We start from the raw sequence: 7,146 nt of genomic DNA, 5'->3' as shown, positions 1-7,146 counted from the left end.
GGAGCCTGGGCAGTGCCCAGCACCCTCTGGGGGAAGAACCTTTCCCTGCTCTCAGCCTGAGCCTGCCCTGGCCCAGCTCCAGCCGCTCCCTGGGTGCTGTCCCTGGCCCAGGAGCAGAGATCGGAGCTGCCCCTCGGGAGGAGCTGCAGACCCCAATGGCTCCCCCCAGTTTTCTCTTCTCCAGGCTGCACAAGCCAAGTGCCCTCTTATGGCCCCTCCAGACCCTTCACCATCCTCATGTCCTTCCTTTGGACACTCTTGCACGGCTTTAGATCTTTTTTTATATTGTGGTGCCCAAAACTGCCCCCAGCACTCAAAGTGAGGCCACCCCAGCCCAGAGCAGAGTGGGACAATCCCCTCCTTCAACCAGCTGGTGATGCTGGGCCTGATGCCCCCCAGGACAGGGGTGGCCCTTTGGGCTGCAAGGACGCTGCTGACTCACATTCAGGCAGAGTCAGAGAAGCATCAAGGACTGAGCACTGCTTCAAGCACTACAGCCCCCTGAAGTCACTGACTGTGAACCAGCTCCGAGCAGCTGAGGAGCTGTCCATAAACACGCCTGTGTCTGGGAGCCTTGTACGTCCTGCCACACTAACAGACTCCTGGAAAGGCTGCCAGCTGCCCTCCTGCCCTGGCCTTTCTCTGCAGAGCCACTGCCATCTGTCTGAGCTTTGAAAAGGTCGTGGTGCCATGGCCCTCAAGTGCTGGGCATTGACCTTTTCTGGAGGGGACAAATACTGACACTCAGCGTTTCACCACCCATCTGCCAACATGGAGATCCCACAGGAAGGGGAGGAGGGCTTCCTGCTCTGGTAGCTCTACACAGACAGGGAGAGAAAGCCTGGCACTCTACATGAGCATCTGAAAGAGGATTTAGGCAGGAGCAGAGCTGTGCTCCCCATTCACAGCTGCTCTAGGGACAGCTGGGGCAAGGAGAAGGTCAGGGGCAGGATTAGGTGACACAGAAGCCTCTGGGCACCTGTGGCTGGACCAAGACACCTCTGATGGAGTGGGGGAAGGATGCTCCTGTCACACAGGGATTGGGTTGATTTAATGTTGATTCAAGCACCAACTGCAAAAGACTCCAGGGTACTTTCTATGTTTGCAAACACTGCCTTTGGACCACTTTCACTGCCTGTGCCTAAGTTTCCTGCTCTGAAAAATACAGACTATGGTGGTTTTTAGGAGGTATGGCAAGGGTGGGTCCAGGAGAGTGTGCAAGCTACTCTGTGGACACAGAATTGTCACCAGCTGGAACAACTGGCCTGGGTGAGAACATAGAGTGGGAGTGAAGGTTCCCCTTGCTGCCCTCACTGCCTGTCCCCAGCCCCTCAGAAGCTAAGACCCCAATCCCAGTCCTGCCCACCAGCCTCTCTCCCATGCTGTGCATGAAAAGAACTTGGATTACAGAAGCTGGGAGCTGCAGACAGAGAACAGAGCAGTGACAATTAGGATTTAGCAGAGCTCCCAACACACAGGGGAGCAGGTACACCAAAAGGACTGCAGGGCATCATGTTAAAGAGGTGGGGCAGACAGACAGACAGACCCATGTCCAAGGCACGATGCAGTTCTCGGGTTGCATTTTTTAATAGGCAACAAGTCTCTCACTGAGAATCTCTAAATCTCAGCTCCTGCCTCTTCCTTCCTCAGGGCCCACCAGGCTCCCCCGTGCCTGGCACCTGTTAATGTAATCATCCCAGCAGGGGGAAAAACTTTGCAAGAATTTCCCTTAAACAGCTTTCTCCCCAGGACACCAGCATCTACATGTAATTACAGCATGTGTGCTGCTGGCCCAGCGCTGAGAAGGAAAACCTGCAAGCTCACCAAAGCCTTCCCCACTCTCCCTCCCAGCCCCATCCAGGGATGTATCACCTTGATTGCTCAAATCTGACTGTTTCCCAATCTTCTTTCATCTCACATTGACCTCCCAGCATGGCAGGAAGCAATAATCAAAGCTGTGACACGTGTGGTAGCCCTGTGCCAGATGAGGCATTAGCAGTTCCTTTAGATTTAAGCCCAGTTCATAGCCACCCGATAAATAGCCTTCCCAGTGAGCTCCTCAAATCCACAGTCAGTTCATCAGGAAGCACTTGTCCCAGTTTCACAAAAGGCCTGAAAATGAGGCAAATAGCCAAAGAAAAGAGCTTATTCGAGTTAAAATGACTCTAATACAGGAGCAACAGACAGGAGGGGAAAACATGCGCTGTGCAAATGTTATCAGCACACTGGGTTCCAAATGCCAGTTTACAGCTTTAGGCAGCTTTAGGCAGCAGAATACAGAAGGGATTGTCCTGTGTTGATGTAAAGTAGGAAGCAAGTGGCAGGAAATGCTAACAGGGAGCAGTAAAAGCAGATAGCACAGGATAGCAGGCGGATCACCGTGAGCCTGGACAGACAGTTTGTGTTCTCACACCGGGCTAACTCCTCTCCTGACCTGTTTTTCCTGGTTTTCTCACCTATTCTGGCTACATTAAACTTGAGATTTTCTTATGTGTGCTGCAATCATCACTTCAGTTTCCCACGCAGATGTTCTGACTCTGTCAGGAGCCTGGAGGGATTCTCAGGATCATCAGGAATGAGAAAGCTGTTCAGAGAGGGAAAAACTCATAGGAAAGAGCCCTGCCTGGGAGCACAGGAATGTCAGGGACCTTCTGGCTAGAAAGGGCAGTCCTTGTCCTTGCAGGTGTGAAAGGAGAAGCTCAGACCTCAAACCTTCTCTTTTCTCTCTGCATCTTCCACCAGCAGGCAGGGAACCTCTTCTCCTGTCGTGTTCTCACTGTGCTCGTGCCTCAGCTGCCTCAGGAGCTGTATCCCAGCAGCTCATGGAGCCATTTTACCTCTCCGGAGCTTCTCCCATGTCAGTCTGTCTTTTACCAAATCACACATGCTGTTCCTGACTCTTCTGACCTCCTGTAAGTGTTCTGTTTTCCATCTTCCAGCCCTCCTCTGCATTCAAGCAAGGTTAAGCTTATCCACCCTGACCTTAAGAAGCCAGACATGGTCGGTGACACCACTTTTTGTCTATATTTGCTGACAAATCCCTCCTGATACATCCAAGGATAGCATTTGCCTTTCTTTGCCTGGCATCTCAGTCAGGCTGCAGTCACTCAGACCACACAGTCCTTGAGCATTTGCTGCTCATCATCTCCTACAGTTTATCTCAGACTATCACAAGTCCTCACATTCCTGACCTGTCATCTCAAACTTTTGGTTTGCCCTCTCATTTCAATTATTCTGATTCTCAAGGTTATTTAGTTCTTTCAGTCTTGTACTCTCATTCTTCTCTGTGTTGTCAAAACTTCCAGTTCTGTGTCACTGGGTGATTTTAGCCTCAGGATCCTGCTTTCATTGCCAAGATCATCCACAAGAAGAAAAGATCAGTTCCCAAACAGTTCTGTGAGAAACTCTTTTGGTAAATTCCCTCCAGAGAGTTGCACCTCACCTTACAGTTTACTAATCCTCCTTTCCTTCAGCTTCACTAATAATTTCCCACGTGGCACCTATCAGATACCTGACTGAAGCCTAGATAAAGGAGATCAGCAGCATTTCCTTTGTCTAGAAAATCAGGTATTTTATCAAAACAAAGCTATCATGTTCGTCTGACACAATCTACATTTCGTAAACCCATGTTGCATCTTATCTCATTTCCCCTTTATCTCTGCGTATTTAATTGTTCTTCCCTTCAAAATTCACTTTGAAATCTCCAGTCAAGGTTAGACTAAGAGGCTTGGAGTTAACTGGGTAACTTTTTCTCTGCACGTTACTACTCCTACTGTTCTCTGATCACTACTCCTACTGTTCTCTGATCACATGGCATTTGGAGACAAGACGTTATTAGTGACCTTTTCTGCTGGACCTGCACTTTAATTGGAGGATTCTTTCTGACCTCAGCTGAGGTGCAGTCCAGTGTCAGGGTGTAATAAAAAGGAATGCTTACACAATCCCAGAGGCCTGGGAGAAGCACTGTGGGACCCGATGCCTACTGGGATTCACTGTAAAAGTGACTAGAAAGGAGGCTGGCTCTGTGCAAGCAGGGAGCAGAGGGGATTAACGAGGTGAGACTGGGCTGGTTTGTTTGTGAGCAGCTTCAAAAATATAAAACTTATAGCGGTGCTTGTCAAAGTGCTGCTTGCAAACTTCCCCACTGTCACAAGCGACTGCCAGAGCTTTAATGTTAATTGGACAGATTGTCTCTGGTTTTGAAGGGAAAGCTGTGATTAATGAAACAACTGTTAACGAGGCTGGAGCAAAGCAAACCCTTCACCTTCCTTCTTTTGAGAGGAGGTGAACAGCAACTGGCTTTGCCCTTAAGAAGCAGCTGACTGAGAGCCCTCCTTAAAAGCACTGCCAAAACCAAGCTGCAGAGATGAATTCAAGGAGTGGAGAGGCATGAAAGTGCTTCATACCTCCAGGAGGAGGCAGGAAATCCACAGCCTCCTCTGTACTTTAGTTCCTGGGCAAGGTTTCCTCAGTTTAGACATTCAGAACTGACTAGAAAGCACAGTCCTGGACCTTAGGTGGCTTTGGGCCCACACAGGTTCTCCATGGTCTTTTGCAATCTGTGACTTTGCAGTGATCTAATTTGGGGACATTTTGCTCTCCTAATTCAGAAGTGGCTTTAATGTTTATACTGGCTGCAGAATTCCATATTTACACTCACAGAACTCGCCAAAGGAATGGGTATAGATCCTCCTTGGATCTAAAACCTAATGGAATAAGTGGGAATTTTTTAGTCTTCATCATTGTCTTTCCCTATTCATGAACCCTTGATCTCAGTCTTTGCACTGCTTCTACCACCATCCCTGAATTTCAGACCTGCTTCCTAAGTGTTTCTGCAGATGTCGATCTCAGAACACAGAGCTTAAACCAGACAGGACCTTCACCCTCTGTTACAACCCTTTCCCTCCCATCTCCAGAAACACGGTATCTTAACACACACGGCCTAAAATATTTCCTGTTGTTTTCAGTGAGAAACCCCATGATTGAGCTCAGGAGTATCCAGCTCTCCTTTGACATTTTTCTCCAATTTGTCTTCTACTGAAGGAAAAGATTGGAGCAGTTGGTGTCTGAGCCCTACAGAGTCTTCCTGCTTCCCCAGTGAATTCGCTGGGGCAGCTCCATGGAGCCATCCAGCCCCACTACCAACACTTGGACCTTAATCTTCCTCACCCTGTAATCAGCAGCACACCAGGCTGAACTGAAGGGGACACAGATCAGGCCTCCAAAGTCTGCCTTGAGCAGTGAACTGAGAGTTCTCCCCCCTCTCACAATGTGCTCGCACTCCGAGGTCTCCGGTCATTACTCTCCTTGCTGCCTCATTACCAGAATGGGCCATTAAAGTTTTGCTCACTTGAAAATGATCTCTTATTATCTCTCCATGGAAATTGCCCCGGCAACAAGCTTCCTTCAATATCTATCAAGCCAAAGAAAGCCATTAGAGAAATTACAGGAGCTGCATGGATGCTCCCGCCCCGTCCCCGGCAGGTGGGATCCCCTGGCTCTCCGGGGCCGTGCGCGGCTCTGGCTCCATCATGAGGCCACTGGAAGAGCAGCCAAGTGTCCCTTTGAAGGTCCCTGTGAGGGTGGGGCGGAGGAGACCTGGAGCCCACCCTTTGAGGCTCCCCCCAGAAAGGTGACCTGGTGCTCTGTGCCAGCACCTCGGGTGGCAGCAGCTAAAGCAGAGGGGAATGGCACAAACTACCCATACAAAGGTGTGTAAATGTTCCCAAATAATCCTTCCTGGCTGCTTTCTTTTGGAGTGTCTCTCATGAAGAGCCTGGATAGTCTCCTCTCTTCACTCTGGATGTCCACAGTGTTTGTCTGGCTCCATAGCACCAGGCAGCCTTTTCCAGGCCATGGATGCAAGAGACGTGTCAAGGGCATGATTCATTTGACCTGCTGTGGACACCAGCACGGGATGGATTGCGCCCCAGAGGTATCAGTTTCTCTCCCCTGTCTGCAAAAGAAGAGCAAATAACTCACTGCTGAGGGTAACTGTGTTGTCTGATGAAACAAATTCTCAGAGTATCATTTCTGGAGGTGCCAAAGCATTTGGATTAGGGACCTTGGGAAAAAAAAAAAGTAACACCATTTAATCATTTCCAAAATATAGCCCAAACCCGTGCAGAGGAAGGACTTGGTCTCTTGATATCTGGGTGCTTGACGGGGAAGTATCAGACTTCACCAGACTACCTGAGGCTGTATTTGATATTTTAAATGTTACAAAAGCCTCTGGATTCACACAGGACAACAGCAGGTGAGGTCCCAGGTCCTTCTTTATCCTGTACTGTCTCCTGTGACTCTGAGTCACACTGAAGGCACATGGTTATTATTTTTATTTTTATTTCTCTCCCTCAGCAGAATAACAGCCCTGCCCTGTCTGCCACCTTTGACAGCAGTGGAAGTCTAAAACACTCAAGGCATTTTGAGACAAACAAACTTGAAACAAACTGTGGGAGGCAGGGCCCTGCTCTGCCCTTTTGACCGCCACACTCTGCAGGTTGCATTTCCGCACTTGGGAAGAGGCTTGATTTGCTCCTTGCAGCCCTGAAAGTGGGGAAGGGAAGAAGAATTAGGGGCATGTCTTCATTGCCAGTCAGAGGTCTGCATTCGGGGGGGGTTGGGGTGGGAGCTGCTTTCCAGCACAGAGGTGTCACCAGCAGCAGGGTACAGCTCACCCAGAGCTGAGACACACGAGGAGGGAGGGATGGCACGGGGTTGTCTCCCAGGCTGCTGGCAGCAGTGATCATTATTCTGGGAGTGCAGGCTGCTCCCCATGGCTGCTGCATGTTGGATATCTGCTTTCCTTACTTGCTGGTGCGGACCCTTCCCGTGCCATGCAGCTCCCTGCTGCAGGCGTGTTCTCCTGCCTGTCTCCTGCCTCTTCTATCACAAGGTTTGTGCCTCCCCTCCTTGTCCCTTTTCCCACCACCTTGTGCAGTTAGAAGGCCACAGCACTCTGCTCTAAGCAAGGGCTGGCACATGGCTGTCGGAGCAGCTGGCTCCAGGGAGATCTTTGCATCCTGCCTGCTGCTTTTCTGGATTTTATCCTGGTTATTGTTGTCTGTGTAGGGCGTTCACTCTGGTCCCCACAGCCTTCCCCTGGTCTGGGGGAGCTGCTCTGCTCAGTGATGGACCCCAGGATTC

The sequence above is a fragment of the Corvus kubaryi genome, unplaced genomic scaffold, assembly GCF_017639235.1.
Source record: "Corvus kubaryi isolate FWS band 111438036 unplaced genomic scaffold, C.kubaryi_AGA036_p1.0 78, whole genome shotgun sequence".
Classification (NCBI taxonomy): Eukaryota; Metazoa; Chordata; class Aves; order Passeriformes; family Corvidae; genus Corvus; species Corvus kubaryi.
Note: the sequence above shows the minus strand (reverse complement) of the source record.